Raw genomic sequence first — 18,330 nt, 5'->3', positions numbered from 1 at the left:
GAGGCAATGGACCATTGAACGTACCCAACCCATGTCGGAGTCCAGAAATGATCCGGGTGATTAAGAACTAAGTACCCAGTCTTGGTACGAAGCGTGAGCAACTTCGCGAGAGAATGCTTGGGGTGGAAGACACTTTTGTCAGAACAGAGCCCTGCCAGCATACAGACCGTCGCAGAAGTTTTTCGTCTGGAAGGGAGAGTCGAAGAAATCACACCGGAACCAGCGGATTCGCAAGACAAGGAAGAAGCGGTGATTATAGAGGAGGCTCACCTGTTGACCAAGCCTAGGATGTGTTGTTGGAACTACGGCCAGTTTGATCACGGATTCCGCGATTGTGTGGCCAAGGAACGCAGCATCTTTTGTTACCGCTGTGGAAAACCGGAACACTTTACTCCGACATGAGCGAATTGTTCGGGAAACAGCCGACCAAGCGTGACGAAATCAGGTGAGCAACGCTTAGGCTGGAAACCTGCGTCGAAGTAGATGATAAGCTTGAAGTAAATGATCAACATATTATTAATAAACAAAATATATTAGGTATTAATAAGTTAAGGTTTCTACCAGCCGAGGAAAGAATGAAAATATATATGGAAGTCGGAAACAGGATTTTCGACGCCAGACAGCTTGCAGGTATGCGGGGAGTCAGCCGCAGGGTTCTAAAGACCCGCTCACGCTTTAAGGCGACAAACGCGTAAGTAGGTGGCGAATCAGTCCAACGTGGAACGAGAACGGATCCATGGGTTTTCGCTGGGGTACCATACACGGCCGGAAGATTGCGGGACTGCTGGATACAGGAGCCTCCGTAAGTCTACTGGGCGAAGACAGTAGGGAGCTGATGGCCGAACTCGGGGTAGAGATGGAAGGATATGTGTTCGTCGCGAAGACAGATCTATAATTGGAAAAATATAGCTTCCTGTTGGATACAAGGGGATTGTAGAAGACATTCACTTCTACATATGCCCGTACCTGGAACAATCGATGTACTTGGGTATCGATATCTGGAGATTTTTGAGTTGGCTCCAGCAGTTCTAGGCGACGAAAACAGCGAATCCAGTCACGCCCAAGTAGCTGAAGTCAAGATGTCCGAGATCAGCCACTATGCGGAAGATAGAAGACAAGAAACGGAAGTAGAACTTGGGACCTGAAAAAGAATGAAGCTGAGAAGTTGGAAAACGTGAAGAAGGAATTTTTGACTTACGAAGAAGCTGGGCTAGGAACGACTGCAGCAGAACAGCACTATATCCAGTTGGTGGGGGGCGCAGTACCGTTTAAGGATCGTTGTTATCCGCTATCACCAGCGATGCAGGAAGTGGTCTGGAAAGAAGTAGACAAAATGCTAGAGCTAGAGGTTATAGAGGTTAGTGACAGTCTGTGGAGCAGTAGAATAACGGTCGTGCGAAAGCCAGATAAAAACCGATTCTGCTTGGACGCGCGGAAACTTAACCAACTCACCATAAAGGACGCCTACCCTCTCCCGAGTATCGAAGGCATATTGTCTAGGATCGACCAGACATAATATATATCTAGCGTCGATCTTAAATTTTGCGTTCTGACAAATAAAATTGGAACCGGAAAGCCGGAAGTATACCGCTTTCACAGTAGCCGGACGTCCACTTTACCAATTCGTGATGATGCCCTTCGGTCTCTGCAATGCTGCCCAAAGATTATGTCGACTGATGGACCAAGTCATTCCAACACAACTACGATCAAACGTATTTGTCTATCTGGACGATCTTCTGGTGATAGCTCCTGGCCTCCAGACGCATCTGCGATTTCTCCGTTTGTCAGCACAATGCCTGATACGAGCAAATTTAACGATAGGGCTAAAGAAGTCTAAATTTTGTTTCAAATCTTTAAAATACTTTGAGTTTATCATTGGGGGGTGGAAGCTGCAAATGGATCCAGAAAGAGTGTTGGCCATACAGAAGAATCCTGATCCGAAGAACGTAATGGAGATACTAAGCTTCCTAGGTACAGCAGGGTGACACAGGCGATTCATTAAAAACTTTGCATCCATTGCAGCACCGCTAACCGACGACCTCAAGAAACATCCAAGAGGCAAGATGGCGCTAACTACAGCGCAAATATTAGTCCATGCTGATTTTAAACGTCCATTCTTTATCCAATGCTACGCCTCTAACAATGGAGTGGGAGCAGTATTGTTCCAGTTGGACGACGAAAATTCAGAGCGTCCCGTAGCTTTCTTCTCTTCCAAGCTTAATAGTATAAACATCAGATTTTGTATTCCATCACTGAAAAAGAATGTCTGGGAGCGATGTTAGTAGTTGAAAAGTTTAGGCCTTACGTGGAGCTGATGCCGTTTTTTGTGATCACGGACCACGCAAGCCTAAAATGGCTAATGTCCCTCAAGGATCTAAATGGACGTTTGGCAAGGTGGTCTTTAAAGCTTCAGAGATTTAACTTTAAAATTGAGCATCGCAAGGAAACTGAGAACGTGGTTGTCACGCTGCATAGCGGAGTTAAGTTTGGATTTATCAGATGCAACATTGCCTGATTTACGCGTGGATGGGGCTTTAATCTTCAAAAGAACAGCATTCGAACATCTTGACGACCAAGTTGAAGGCTCAATTTGGAAGCTGTGGATCCCGACAGGAATAACATCTACACTTACAGCGAACGCGCACGAGGATCACAAAGCTGCACACGGGGGGATGAAAAAGACACTTCATCGTCTAAAACGTCATTTCTACTGGCCGGCTATGACGACACAAGTGCGGGAGTATGTCCGGAATTGCACCAAATGCAAGGAATCAAAACTGCAATTAGAACGTATTTAGAATATGATCATAGAGACTGGGACTTATACTTACCGGAAATAGAAGTGTCGATTGTCGACTGGCAAGAAAACTGCAGTCCTTGACAGAACATCAAATAACGAAGCTAGATCCAGTAGATAAGCGCCAACTTATCCGCGATCACATCCGGAAAAATCTTCATCAGGCATATGAATACAGCAACCAGCGCTATAACAAACGGGCTCGAGTTTTCCATGCCAAGCCTGGCCAAGAATGATGTACAATGCCAAGTTTGCTCGAAAATATGTGAAATGCCGAGTCGGTCTCCCTATAGGGAACAATGCCTACGATTTGGAGGATCTGGGGGGAAGCCTGTTGGGATTTTCCACGCAAAAGACCTAAAAATGTAAATATAAATAGTGGATGTAGCTGTAGGCGTCACAAGCATCACAAGGAGAATTGATCTAGTCTGTCCGTCCCAAAAGTAGAAACTTTCCCAAAAGTTGTCTTCCTATTGCAGGTAGTATATAAGTCGGAACGAGTCGAATCAGACGACGTTATCATATAGCTCCCATAGAAACAATCGGAAACTTAAAAATAATATCAAAAAAAATTAAATTAAAATTTTTTTGTTAATTGTTTTGGCCATATGAATGGTTTAATAATTCAGAATTACGCTTTTAATTTTATTTAAATCGAAAAACGATATAATAAAGCTGCAATAGAAACATCAAAATAATTGAAGTGAAAATTATTTCCATTTCCGATCAAAGATATGCATGAACCTTTTAGAGTACTATGTAATTACTATAACAAACTCTATCACATAATTTCTGTTACCTACTCTTTAAAAGCATTAAGCTTATTTTACTTACCACGAAATTAGTATGTAGTATTTTGTTTCGTAAGTATTTTGAATTCCTTTCCTTCCGTTCCTTTTTTGTCCCTTTTCTTCGATATCTCGCTAAATGAATGGATAAAGATGCGAATCTTAATTTTTCAGCAAAAAATTATTTTCAAAAAGAACCTTCGTATCTTTTCGAAGAACTTCAGTTTACATCCTCTAGAAGAGCAAACAATCTTATTTGCATAAGACCTAGATCACTGCATCCGAAAGACAATTTTTAATTAAAGGCATTCGATCATTGAATCAGTTCCCCAACCATCTTAAAAATATTAGCAGTGCCACGCAATTCAAGATAAAATTATTCACACACCTTAAAAATACAATTACGTAAATTAAAGAAAAATTGGAAGGCGACTTAGGTTAGTTTTTATGAAAATTAGTTTAAAGTATAATGTAACAATTAAATATTTGCAACTCTTAGTGACTAGCGCATTATTAATAAACAAAATATATTAGGTATTAATAAGTTAAGGTTTCTACCAGCCGAGGAAAGAATGAAAATATATATGGAAGTCGGAAACAGGATTTTCGACGCCAGACAGCTTGCAGGTATGCGGGGAGTCAGCCGCAGGGTTCTAAAGACCCGCTCACGCTTTAAGGCGACAAACGCGTAAGTAGGTGGCGAATCAGTCCAACGTGGAACGAGAACGGATCCATGGGTTTTCGCTGGGGTACCATACACGGCCGGAAGATTGCGGGACTGCTGGATACAGGAGCCTCCGTAAGTCTACTGGGCGAAGACAGTAGGGAGCTGATGGCCGAACTCGGGGTAGAGATGGACAGATATGTGTTCGTCGCGAAGACAGATCTATAATTGGAAAATATAGCTTCCTGTTGGATACAAGGGGATTGTAGAAGACATTCACTTCTACATATGCCCGTACCTGGAACAATCGATGTACTTGGGTATCGATATCTGGAGATTTTTGAGTTGGCTCCAGCAGTTCTAGGCGACGAAAACAGCGAATCCAGTCACGCCCAAGTAGCTGAAGTCAAGATGTCCGAGATCAGCCACTATGCGGAAGATAGAAGACAAGAAACGGAAGTAGAACTTGGGACCTGAAAAAGAATGAAGCTGAGAAGTTGGAAAACGTGAAGAAGGAATTTTTGACTTACGAAGAAGCTGGGCTAGGAACGACTGCAGCAGAACAGCACTATATCCAGTTGGTGGGGGGCGCAGTACCGTTTAAGGATCGTTGTTATCCGCTATCACCAGCGATGCAGGAAGTGGTCTGGAAAGAAGTAGACAAAATGCTAGAGCTAGAGGTTATAGAGGTTAGTGACAGTCTGTGGAGCAGTAGAATAACGGTCGTGCGAAAGCCAGATAAAAACCGATTCTGCTTGGACGCGCGGAAACTTAACCAACTCACCATAAAGGACGCCTACCCTCTCCCGAGTATCGAAGGCATATTGTCTAGGATCGACCAGACATAATATATATCTAGCGTCGATCTTAAATTTTGCGTTCTGACAAATAAAATTGGAACCGGAAAGCCGGAAGTATACCGCTTTCACAGTAGCCGGACGTCCACTTTACCAATTCGTGATGATGCCCTTCGGTCTCTGCAATGCTGCCCAAAGATTATGTCGACTGATGGACCAAGTCATTCCAACACAACTACGATCAAACGTATTTGTCTATCTGGACGATCTTCTGGTGATAGCTCCTGGCCTCCAGACGCATCTGCGATTTCTCCGTTTGTCAGCACAATGCCTGATACGAGCAAATTTAACGATAGGGCTAAAGAAGTCTAAATTTTGTTTCAAATCTTTAAAATACTTTGAGTTTATCATTGGGGGTGGAAGCTGCAAATGGATCCAGAAAGAGTGTTGGCCATACAGAAGAATCCTGATCCGAAGAACGTAATGGAGATACTAAGCTTCCTAGGTACAGCAGGGGTGACACAGGCGATTCATTAAAAACTTTGCATCCATTGCAGCACCGCTAACCGACGACCTCAAGAAACATCCAAGAGGCAAGATGGCGCTAACTACAGCGCAAATATTAGTCCATGCTGATTTTAAACGTCCATTCTTTATCCAATGCTACGCCTCTAACAATGGAGTGGGAGCAGTATTGTTCCAGTTGGACGACGAAAATTCAGAGCGTCCCGTAGCTTTCTTCTCTTCCAAGCTTAATAGTATAAACATCAGATTTTGTATTCCATCACTGAAAAAGAATGTCTGGGAGCGATGTTAGTAGTTGAAAAGTTTAGGCCTTACGTGGAGCTGATGCCGTTTTTTGTGATCACGGACCACGCAAGCCTAAAATGGCTAATGTCCCTCAAGGATCTAAATGGACGTTTGGCAAGGTGGTCTTTAAAGCTTCAGAGTTTTAACTTTAAAATTGAGCATCGCAAGGGAAACTGAGAACGTGGTTGCTGACACCCTGTCACGCTGCATAGCGGAGTTAAGTTTGGATTTATCAGATGCAACATTGCCTGATTTACGCGTGGATGGGGCTTTAATCTTCAAAAGAACAGCATTCGAACATCTTGACGACCAAGTTGAAGGCTCAATTTGGAAGCTGTGGATCCCGACAGGAATAACATCCACACTTACAGCGAACGCGCACGAGGATCACAAAGCTGCACACGGGGGATGAAAAAGACACTTCATCGTCTAAAACGTCATTTCTACTGGCCGGCTATGACGACACAAGTGCGGGAGTATGTCCGGAATTGCACCAAATGCAAGGAATCAAAACTGCAATTAGAACGTATTTAGAATATGATCATAGAGACTGGGACTTATACTTACCGGAAATAGAAGTGTCGATTGTCGACTGGCAAGAAAACTGCAGTCCTTGACAGAACATCAAATAACGAAGCTAGATCCAGTAGATAAGCGCCAACTTATCCGCGATCACATCCGGAAAAATCTTCATCAGGCATATGAATACAGCAACCAGCGCTATAACAAACAGGCTCGAGTTTTCCATGCCAAGCCTGGCCAAGAATGATGTACAATGCCAAGTTTGCTCGAAAATATGTGAAATGCCGAGTCGGTCTCCCTATAGGGAACAATGCCTACGATTTGGAGGATCTGGGGGGAAGCCTGTTGGGATTTTCCACGCAAAAGACCTAAAAATGTAAATATAAATAGTGGATGTAGCTGTAGGCGTCCACAAGCATCACAAGGAGAATTGATCTAGTCTGTCCGTCCCAAAAGTAGAAACTTTCCCAAAAGTTGTCTTCCTATTGCAGGTAGTATATAAGTCGGAACGAGTCGAATCAGACGACGTTATCATATAGCTCCCATAGAAACAATCGGAAACTTAAAAATAATATCAAAAAAAATTAAATTAAAATTTTTTTGTTAATAGTTTTGGCCATATGAATGGTTTAATAATTCAGAATTACGCTTTTAATTTTATTTAAATCGAAAAACGATATAATAAAGCTGCAATAGAAACAACAAAATAATTGGGTTGAAAATTATTTCCATTTCCGATCAAAGATATGCATGAACCTTTTAGAGTACTATGTAATTACTATAACAAACTCTATCACATAAATTCTGCTACCGACTCTTAAAAAGCATTAAGCTTATTTTACTTACCACGAAATTAGTATGTAGTATTTTGTTTCGTAAGTATTTTGAATTCGTCCTGTCCGTTCCTTTTTTGTCCCTTTTCTTCCACTTCTCTCGATATCAATTTCTATAGCCCTTGTGTTGTTGGGTTGATGATGAGGAAAAAAAACAAAATTTAAGTTCTATTTAATTGCAAAGCCAGGTATATATTCAACCTATTACATAAAAACCACGTATCCGAATTTTCGCAGAAAATATTCGATATCTCGCTAAATAAATGGATAAAGATGCGAATCTTAATTTTTCAGCAAAAAATTATTTTCAAAAAAGAACCTTCGTATCTTTTCGAAGAACTTCAGTTTACATCCTCTAGAAGAGCAAACAATCTTATTTGCATAAGACCTAGATCACTGCATCCGAAAGACAATTTTTAATTAATGGCATTCGATCATTGAATCAGTTCCCCAACCATCTTAAAAATATTAGCAGTGCCACGCAATTCAAGATAAAATTATTCACACACCTTAAAAATACAATTACGTAAATTAAAGAAAAATTGGAAGGCGACTTAGGTTAGTTTTTTATGAAAATTAGTTTAAAGTATAATGTAACAATTAAATATTTGCAACTCTTAGTGACTAGCGCATTAGCTTATAAGTTCCAAAATTGTAGCGTTAGGATGAAATTTTGTAATAAAATACAAAATACAAATAAAAAGAGTTGTTCACTTAAGTGAGTGAACTGAACATGTTCACAATTATTGATCTTTTTTGCTCACTTTTAGTCACAGTTACTCACTTGTTCAGTTGCTCAGTTGTTCAGTTAAGTTGTTGTTAGGCATGCCAACTAAATGGAACAACCAATCACTTTGAGTAGTGAATTTAAACTGTTTTATTTTTCCAAATTTTGTTTCCAAGATTCTTATTCTAGACTTATCTATGGCCTACGCAGAGACCGCATTAGTTTGCCTGAGAGAGGGAGTTATTTTGGCCCCGCACAGGAGCCCTTGGTGCAGTGTGTGAGGCATGCAGTTACAAGTGCTAAGAGCTGCACCCTTGTCTTATTTTAAGTAACACATCGTAAATTATGGCTCTAGATCGATTAGTAGCCTGATTCGATTGACGCATTAGTGGACTTTTTAAATGTGCTGATTCCTTTGGCGCATTAGCATTTAGCTATTGCTAACAGCTGATCTGGATTTTTTTACTTTGAACTGTCGCAAATCAAACGGAATAAATTAAAAATCATGAATATGAGCGAATTTACGGTAATCTTTAATGATCAGCAGGATATCAACAATGCTAACTAGGCATTTGCCAACTTGGATGATAAGGAAGGGGAGCTGATGAAGTTGTTTGACGGGTTTGCAAAGGAGACCATCACAGTTTATAAAATAGAGCAAGGATCCCCGTATATGTGGGAGTTTTTTACTGCCAGAGATCCAGCAGTAATGCATTGTGCCAGCTTTAAAGCTGCTTTAAGATGTATAGTCATGGTTGCCGTGTCAATTCTTCGACCAGATTTTGCGTTAGATCACGAAGACTGGCAAATAGTTGAAGATGAGTTCCCAGTACTGAAACCGTAACTGTAAAAATATATTCTGCAAAAAATTTTACTCTCTCAAGGGTCATAATTCTAAGTAAACTTTTACATTCAAAAATGAAAAAAATGTGTTCCATAAATGTATCGGTTACAATGATATTTGAGGAGCTGCGAAGCGAAATGGCACGCCGATTCAAAGATTTGGAAGAGATTGACCTCTTTAAAGAATGTCTGTACTTTACTACTTTACTGCTCGAAAGGAGGATACATTGATATGGTGGAAGTCAAGGAAAGACATTTATCCTCGATTGTATAACATTGCATTACAGCGACTATGTTTGCTGGCAACGTCTGATTTTATAGTATTTGATAAGAGGGATGTTAATAATAACATAGACCATATAAGACAGCAGGTAAATAATAGTAAAATAATGTCAGCAAGTGAAACATGTTAGCAAACTTGATCAACTAAATAGCTGAAAACATAAACAAATGAACAAATGAGCAACTGAACACGTGAGCAAAAAAAAAAAATAATTTACGGATAAATAACGGCAAATTCCACGCTAAAAAATTTTGGAAAGTTAAAGTTTAATAAGATGTTCTGCTAACTTGATATCAAGTTAGCAGAACAACTATGTTTTAAAAAAGAATTTACGAATTATTTACGGATAAATAACGGCAAATTCCAACTTGATATCAAGTTAGCAGAACAACTATGTTTAAAAAAAAAAATCCTTAAGACAGGAGCGGCAAATTTTTTTCTTTCACGAATAATTTACGGATAAATAACGGCAAATTGTCAGTTAAAAAATTTTTGGAAAAATTCAAGTTTGATATCAAGTTAGCAGAACATCTCATAATTTAAAAAAAAAATGAGCGGCAAATTTTTTTCTTTCACGAATAATTTACGGATAAATAACGGTCGATAAGAAAAAATTAAAATTTAAATCAAAGTTGTTCTGCTAACTTTATGCACATGTTATAGGCCAACCAAAGGTTTGCAACACCCTAAGTGTGCTCGGTATCGTTTTCTTGGTAAAAGGCAAGTTGTTTTCGATATCCAATTTTTAACACTTGGCTTAACATTTTGTTTTAATATTTTAAGGTACCCAAATTTATCCATTATACCATCTATAAAATGTAATGGGCCTATGCAGCCCCAAACCATCACAGAACCTCTTCCATCTAAATTAAATTTACTTTCATCGGTAAATTGAACCTTCAATAAACTAGTTCCAATAACAAAAATGAATTTCTGATTTTATTAATGGGCTTATGACACTACATTGCTGGCCTCATTCATTGATAATTTTTTTAAAGCTATACGATTTTACGTAAGTGAAAGCAAAACAAACGTACACTAGTCGGCATAATTATTTTGACGAAACTCTTTTTTGACTATTGAACTTAGCGTTGCTGGAAATGAGGCGCAAAACAAAGAATATATTTTTACCTATGTGCATGCCAAATTTTATTTCCTTTACCTTTTGCATTCAATTTTTACTGATAAGAATGCATGTGGTCAACGGTTTTCTGCGTGGCACAAGTATTTTGACAGCATCTTTATGGAAATATTTTCACACTTTTAAGCACGCGAGAACCAATGAACTTCTGTGTTTCATTTGGAGTAATATTAAACGTTGTTATAAAACAGAAAGTTATTAAAAATCAGTCAATAACATGGGTAAAACGGCTGAGCTAAGTTTGGTTACCAGATCTTCAATAGTAGCAAAGTTTAACGCTGAATAGCAGTCAAAGACATTGCCAATGAGTTTTGTGTGTCGCGTCAAACTGCGCACTACCAAATTAAAAAGTTTAAAAAGCATATGACATACGTAATTAAAAAGATCGGGTGCTAAGCGCAAAACAGATCTCAGTGAAGACCGAGTCCTTGTATGGGAATTTAAAAAGAATATTTTTTTAAGCCCCAATCCGCAGCAGATCAATTTAATTTGTCAGCTAAGACACCGATTAGTGAGCGCACAGTCCGTCGGCGATTAAAAGAATGCGATTTTAAGACTTATAAAGCCAAGGACGCCACATATATTACAGAAAAAACAAGCTTAAAAGACTGTCTTTCGCAAAGGAACATCTTCATAAGCCAAAGGAGTTCTGGAGAAGCGTTCTATGGACAGATGAAAGCTCCTTTGAGTATAATTCATCAAAAAATAAATTTTTGTAAGATTACCAATTCTCCAAAGGCAGAAACGGCGGCCCGTTTGCCAAAAAGTAAGCCATGGTGGAGGCTCTGTGATGTTCTGGGGATGTGTGGCTTATAATGGACTGGGTGACCTCGTTCCTGTCACTGGCTCGATGAACCAAGGCCAGTATTTGCGGGTTCTAAATGATAATGCGTTTAGTTCCGGAGACAGGCTTATTGGACACACCTTCATTTTGCAACAGGATAACGCCCCATGTCACAAAGCCAAAATAATTACAACATTTTTGAAGGATGTTGGTGTTACCATTTTGGACTGGCCACCTCAAAGTCCAGATTTAATATAATTGAAAACGTCTGGTCTCTTATAAAACGTAAAAGAACAGTATCGTTGAATAAAACCAGAGAGGAGACAATTTCTGAGGTCACTTCCCTTTGGGAAGAGATATCTCTAGAGATTATCCAAAATTTAGTCGATTCAGTACCGCGACGCTTGCAAAATTTGTTGAAACCAAAGGAAATTATATATTTTACTAAATTATTTTTTTCCTTTGGTTTTTTTAAGTTTAAGCTTTATTATTCATATTAAAAGGTACTTGTCAAAATACTTATGCCACCACATGAAAATTACTTTAGCTTATATTTTTTTAAGTTCATATGACAAAATGTTGAATTCATTATTTTTAAGTTTGTATTAGCACTAAGTAAAACAGAAAAAAAAATCATTGAGTTATATTAAACCATTAAAAAGTTAAATACAAATTTGAACCATTAGTTTTTCGTCAAAATAATTATGCCGACTAGGACTAGTGTATGACAATTCCAATGAGCAATGAATGAAGAAAATTGACAGAACCCGATAACCGATAGTAAAAACACTAGACGGAATTGGGTGAAAAAAATATCATTCGGTAAAATACCACCGGGGCCGATACATCAATGGGCAAAATTGTATTTAAGAAGTACAATTTTGGAGTTGACGACATAAATGATGTAAAAAGCGAGGCTTAAATGTATAAAAAACTATTTTTTTTACCATTTCAAGGTAACAACTGAAAACCTTCCAACGTTAAAATAAGCGGGATAAACACAATATGATAAGCAAAACAACAAAGTTTGAATTTATGTGAAAAAGGCAGAGTGACCGTGAACTTATTACCAGAAAATCTCAAGCAGTATCCAAATAGTTGTCTCTGTCTCTGAGCTTTAATGAATCCAACAATGAATGAGGCGAACAATGTAATCTCATACCCGTATAAGTTTTTCCTCTTTTCAGCACATGTAAATTCCTTTGCAAATTTAACTCTGCATTTTTTTTCGGCTAATAAAAGGCTGTTTTTGGCAATTCTGCAATTGTAATCAAATTTATGCAGATTATAACGCACAGTATTCAAGCGAACTTATTTACCAGTTCGGGTTTTTAAAGAAATTTTCAGTTCTTTGCCGGTTTTGAATTGATCTTGCTTAATTTCCTTTAAAACTGATCGCTCTTCTCGGTCATGTTGTATCTTGTTTTGACCTTCTCTGCTTTTATTGGCCGGTCTGAATTCATCACGGATTCTTTTGATTATGTCATGGACAATAGACTTGTTTTTTCCGACCAATTTAGCAATTTCTCTAACAGTTTTCCCTTCAAAATTGAGTTTCACAATTAACTGTCGAAGTTCTACAGAAGAGTGATTTTAATTGAATATTTAGGATTTTTATTGATTATCAGAAATATATGAGTGTAAACTTAAAATTAACAAAATTTTATCTCATTTAGTGTAGTTTTGAGGCATATTTATCTTATGCAAATAGTTGTCCCATTATGCGATGGAGCCACTATATTTATAAAACATCGAAGTCGTCAACATCAATCTACTGCTTAATTTTACATCTAAATTTAACGGCTAAAATATTTAATTTATTTTTTACGCTAATGAAAGAAGAAAGTTTTAAAAATAATGTACTTTTGTGAACTTTCAATCAGTGTGGGCGACTTGAAAAATTACATTTCAATCAAAAGTCGTGCATAATAAGACTTTTAGAAAGTAAATTGGTTTGGGTGAATTGTGGAAATTATATATTGGAAATTATGACTTTTTGTGAAATGTTTAATTTTCTGTCCACACCTCAATCCTGTCAATCCGATACTCCGTTCAAATAATATAGAGTGTTAGTTATTTATTCAAATAACTACGGAACTAAAAGCCAAATTAGGTTTTTATAGGTTTCAAGACTATTAACTTTTGATATATAACACATTTACATTGATTGAGGCGTTTGAAAATTCAACACAATTCAGATCTTTATTATCAGCATTTTATGCTTATTTCAATGAGCAGAAATCTATGAAAGTTCAATTTGATTATGAAACATTCTTATTGGAGCTTTTGTAAGTAAAATGGAAATATAAGCAATAGTATTAGGAAAAATTTAAAAAAAAATGAGCGGCAAATTTTTTCTTTCACGAATAATTTACGGATAAATAACGATCGATAAGAAAAAAATTAAATTTCAAAAGTTGTTCTGCTAACTTTATGCACATGTTATAGGCCAACCAAAGGTTTGCAACACCCTAAGTGTGCTCGGTATCGTTTTCTTGGTAAAAGGCAAGTTGTTTTCGATATCCAATTTTTAACACTTGGCTTCAATTTGGTTTTAAAATTTTAAGGTACCCAAATTTATCCATTATACCATCTATAAAATGTAATGGGCCTATGCAGCCCCAAACCATCACAGAACCTCTTCCATCTAAATTAAATTTACTTTCATCGGTAAATTGAACCTTCAATAAACTAGTTCCAATAACAAAAATGAATTTCTGATTTTATTAATGGGCTTATGACACTACATTGCTGGCCTCATTCATTGATAATTTTTTAAAGCTATACGATTTTACGTACACTAGTCGGCATAATTATTTTGACGAAACAACTCTTTTTGACTATTGAACTTAGCGTTGCTGGAAATGAGGCGCAAAACAAAGAATATATTTTTACCTATGTGCATGCCAAATTTTATTTCCTTTACCTTTTGCATTCAATTTTTACTGATAAGAATGCATGTGGTCAACGGTTTTCTACGTGGCACAAGTATTTTGACAGCATCTTTATGGAAATATTTTCAAACTTTTAAGCACGCGAGAACCAATGAACTTCTGTGTTTCATTTGGAGTAATATTAAACGTTGTTATTAAAACAGAAAGTTATTAAAAATCAGTCAATAACATGGGTAAAACGGCTGAGCTAAGTTTGGTTACCAGATCTTCAATAGTAGCAAAGTTTAACGCTGGAATAGCAGTCAAAGACATTGCCAATGAGTTTTGTGTGTCGCGTCAAACTGTGCACTACCAAATTAAAAAGTTTAAAAAGCATAATGGTGCTAAGCGCAAAACAGATCTCAGTGAAGACCGAGTCCTTGTATGGGAATTTAAAAAGAATATTTTTTTAAAGCCCCAATCCGCAGCAGATCAATTTAATTTGACAGCTAAGACACCGATTAGTGAGCGCACAGTCCGTCGGCGATTAAAAGAATGCGATTTTAAGACTTATAAAGCCAAGGACGTACCATATATAACAGAAAAAAACAAGCTGAAAAGACTGTCTTTCGCAAAGGAACATCTTCATAAGCCAAAGGAGTTCTGGAGAAGCGTTCTATGGACAGATGAAAGTTCCTTTGAGTATAATTCATCAAAAAATAAATTTTTGTAAGATTACCAATCTCCAAAAGGCAGAAACGGCGGCCCGTTTGCCAAAAAGTAAGCCATGGTGGAGGCTCTGTGATGTTCTGGGGATGTGTGGCTATAATGGACTGGGTGACCTCGTTCCTGTCACTGGCTCGATGAACCAAGGCCAGTATTTGCGGGTTCTAAATGATAATGCGTTTAGTTCCGGAGACAGGCTTATTGGACACACCTTCATTTTGCAACAGGATAACGCCCCATGTCACAAAGCCAAAATAATTACAACATTTTGAAGGATGTTGGTGTTACCACTTTGGACTGGCCACCTAAAGTCCAGATTTAAATATAATTGAAAACGTCTGGTCTCTTATAAAACGTAAAAGAACAGTATCGTTGAATAAAACCAGAGAGGAGACAATTTCTGAGGTCACTTCCCTTTGGGAAGAGATATCTCTAGAGATTATCCAAAATTTAGTCGATTCAGTACCGCGACGCTTGCAAAATTTGTTGAAACCAAAGGAAATTATATATTTTACTAAATTATTTTTTCCCTTTGGTTTTTATTTGGTTTAAGCTTTATTATTCATATTAAAAGGTACTTGTCAAAATACTTATGCCACCACATGAAAATTACTTTAGCTTATATTTTTTAAGTTCATATGACAAAATGTTGAATTCATTATTTTTAAGTTTGTATTAGCACTAAGTAAAACAGAAAAAAAAAATCATTGAGTTATATTAAACCATTAAAAAGTTAAATACAAATTTGAACCATTAGTTTTTCGTCAAAATAATTATGCCGACTAGGACTAGTGTATGACAATTCCAATGAGCAATGAATGAAGAAAATTGACAGAACCCGATAACCGATAGTAAAAACACTAGACGGAATTGGGTGAAAAAAATATCATTCGGTAAAATACCACCGGGGCCGATACATCAATGGGCAAAAATTGTATTTAAGAAGTACAATTTTGGAGTTGACGACATAAATGATGTAAAAAGCGAGGCTTAAATGTATAAAAAACTATTTTTTTACCATTTCAAGGTAACAACTGAAAACCTTCCAACGTTAAAATAAGCGGGATAAACACAATATGATAAGCAAAACAACAAAGTTTGAATTTATGTGAAAAAGGCAGAGTGACCGTGAACTTATTACCAGAAAATCTCAAGCAGTATCCAAATAGTTGTCTCTGTCTCTGAGCTTTAATGAATCCAACAATGAATGAGGCGAACAATGTAATCTCATACCCGTATAAGTTTTTCCTCTTTTCAGCACATGTAAATTCCTTTGCAAATTTAACTCTGCATTTTTTTTCGGCTAATAAAAGGCTGTTTTTGGCAATTCTGCAATTGTAATCAAATTTATGCAGATTATAACGCACAGTATTCAAGCGAACTTATTTACCAGTTCGGGTTTTTAAAGAAATTTTCAGTTCTTTGCCGGTTTTGAATTGATCTTGCTTAATTTCCTTTAAAACTGATCGCTCTTCTCGGTCATGTTGTATCTTGTTTTGACCTTCTCTGCTTTTATTGGCCGGTCTGAATTCATCACGGATTCTTTTGATTATGTCATGGACAATAGACTTGTTTTTTCCGACCAATTTAGCAATTTCTCTAACAGTTTTCCCTTCAAAATTGAGTTTCACAATTAACTGTCGAAGTTCTACAGAAGAGTGATTTTAATTGAATATTTAGGATTTTTATTGATTATCAGAAATATATGAGTGTAAACTTAAAATTAACAACATTTTAGCTCATTTAGTGTAGTTTTGAGGCATATTTATCTTATGCAAATAGTTGTCCCATTATGCGATGGAGCCACTATATTTATAAAACATCGAAGTCGTCAACATCAATCTACTGCTTAATTTTACATCTAAATTTAACGGCTAAAATATTTAATTTATTTTTACGCTAATGAAAGAAGAAAGTTTTAAAAATAATGTACTTTTGTGAACTTTCAATCAGTGTGGGCGACTGGAAAAATTACATTTCAATCAAAAGTCGTGCATAATAAGACTTTTAGAAAGTAAATTGGTTTGGGTGAATTGTGGAAATTATATATTGGAAATTATGACTTTTGTGAAATGTTTAATTTTCTGTCCACACCTCAATCCTGTCAATCCGATACACCAACACTAATATAGAGTGTTAGTTATTTATTCAAATAACTACGGAACTAAAAGCCAAATTAGGTTTTATAGGTTTCAAGACTATTAACTTTTGATATACATATAACACATTTACATTGATTGAGGCGTTTGAAAATTCAACACAATTCAGATCTTTATTATCAGCATTTTATGCTTATTTCAATGAGCAGAAATCTATGAAAGTTCAATTTGATTATGAAACATTCTTATTGGAGCTTTTGTTAGTAAAATGGAAATATAAGCAATAGTATTAGGAAAAAAATTATTTTTTTTGTGATCAAGGGACAAAAAAGAGTTTTTCATAATATCAAAGAAAAAATTATGTTTTTATGTCTCCTGTACAAATTAAAACCGACTTACCCACAAAATATAAATTAATGTTTAAATTAACAAAAAAAAATTAAATCGAACTTCGACTAGCCCAAGCTGTTAATAACAATAATGGAGTTAGCATTTGGTGTATTTTTCGATCGTTTCTATTACAGCTATATGATATTGATGTCCGATTATTATAAAATTTAAAACGTAACGTAACAACGTAAAGTATTTTCAAATGAATTTCAAGAAAAGTTATATTTTTTTAATATTAATTTAATTAAATTCTTGTTTGTTTCTAGGAAGCTATTAAATGTTCAAACAAATATAATAATAATGTGACGATCGAACCTTACACTTTAATAAATTCTGATATTAAATTTAGTTACAATTATTATTTACGTTAATAAAATTAAGCTTTATTTTTTTAGAAGCAAAACTTGATTTTTTTTGTTCAGCTTTGTGCCGATTACAAAACTAATTAAAAACATTAAAGTTCATTTTTTATTAAAAAAATAAAAATTTTCTGAATATTTTAGATCGGAAGTTTTTGAAGCTGAATGTGCGATCGTCACTTTGTTCTTACCTCGTCAAGTGGTAACAACAAAAATGTTTGATAAATTGTAAGGGTGTAACTTTTTTCGATATTTAAAACTTACGTGTTGCATTGTATTTTCTTGAATAAACTCAGGCTCGCCGTCCTGCAGTATACGCATAAATATTTTTAACGAATTTCTAAGAAAGACGGGTAAGCTGGACTTGCATTATCATTTCAAAGTGTTCACTAAGTTCTTGCGTAGCTTTCAGCCCGAGTTCTTCTTTGCAGAAGAATCATTAAGAATATTTAAATAATTGCGGAACGTATTTACGGATTACTTCGTTCACCGCCATCATATACAATTAAGCAAACACCGACCACTAGAGAAGCCTGGTGTAAACAATATTTTGGGAGATTAGTTGTCTTTGTAGTTAAGTCTTATTTGAAATTTCGGAATAGGAACACAAGCATTTTCGTTGCTTGTCTTAATCAACTGATTGTTTGAGTTGTGGTATACACAAAGCTCACAGAAAATCCGAGAATAGCCTATTCACCATTTTTTATTGGAACAATGGGAAGATGAGGAAAAAGTGGAAATTAAAGGAAGGATTAATGAAACATCATTCATCCCAAAGGATGTGAAACAAGAACGAGTCGGTCTACAGTATTCGAAACCGACTTTATAACAAATTGCAAACTTAATATTACCTCAAATGATTGAAATTTGGGTGGTACCATCTGTCGATATAAC

At 36.4% G+C, this 18,330-nt stretch overlaps 1 long non-coding RNA gene across 6 annotated transcripts; it reads right to left on the bottom strand.

Annotated features, from left to right (window-relative positions):
- Nucleotides 1-291: 291 nt before the first annotated feature.
- LOC121467272 lies at nt 292-17,776 on the bottom strand. 6 transcript variants are annotated; one of them, XR_005977388.1, is made up of 14 exons: nt 17,701-17,776; nt 6,424-6,746; nt 6,226-6,369; nt 4,780-4,895; nt 4,548-4,722; nt 4,144-4,471; nt 3,632-3,720; nt 2,832-3,154; nt 2,633-2,777; nt 1,863-2,266; nt 1,453-1,796; nt 1,199-1,314; nt 967-1,141; nt 292-889 (listed from the first exon to the last, which is right to left on the bottom strand). It is a non-coding gene; the product is annotated as an uncharacterized LOC121467272 (long non-coding RNA). The 6 variants fall into 6 exon arrangements; XR_005977389.1 differs by lacking the exons at nt 6,226-6,369; nt 6,424-6,746; nt 17,701-17,776 and adding exons at nt 5,034-5,377; nt 5,444-5,556; XR_005977387.1 differs by lacking the exons at nt 6,226-6,369; nt 6,424-6,746; nt 17,701-17,776 and adding an exon at nt 5,034-5,556.
- Nucleotides 17,777-18,330: the final 554 nt, after the last annotated feature.

This window comes from Drosophila elegans, unplaced genomic scaffold (assembly GCF_018152505.1).
Source record: "Drosophila elegans isolate 14027-0461.03 unplaced genomic scaffold, ASM1815250v1 contig_297, whole genome shotgun sequence".
Classification (NCBI taxonomy): Eukaryota; Metazoa; Arthropoda; class Insecta; order Diptera; family Drosophilidae; genus Drosophila; species Drosophila elegans.
The sequence above is the reverse complement of the archived record's forward strand: the minus strand, read 5'-3'. Positions and strand labels throughout refer to the sequence as shown.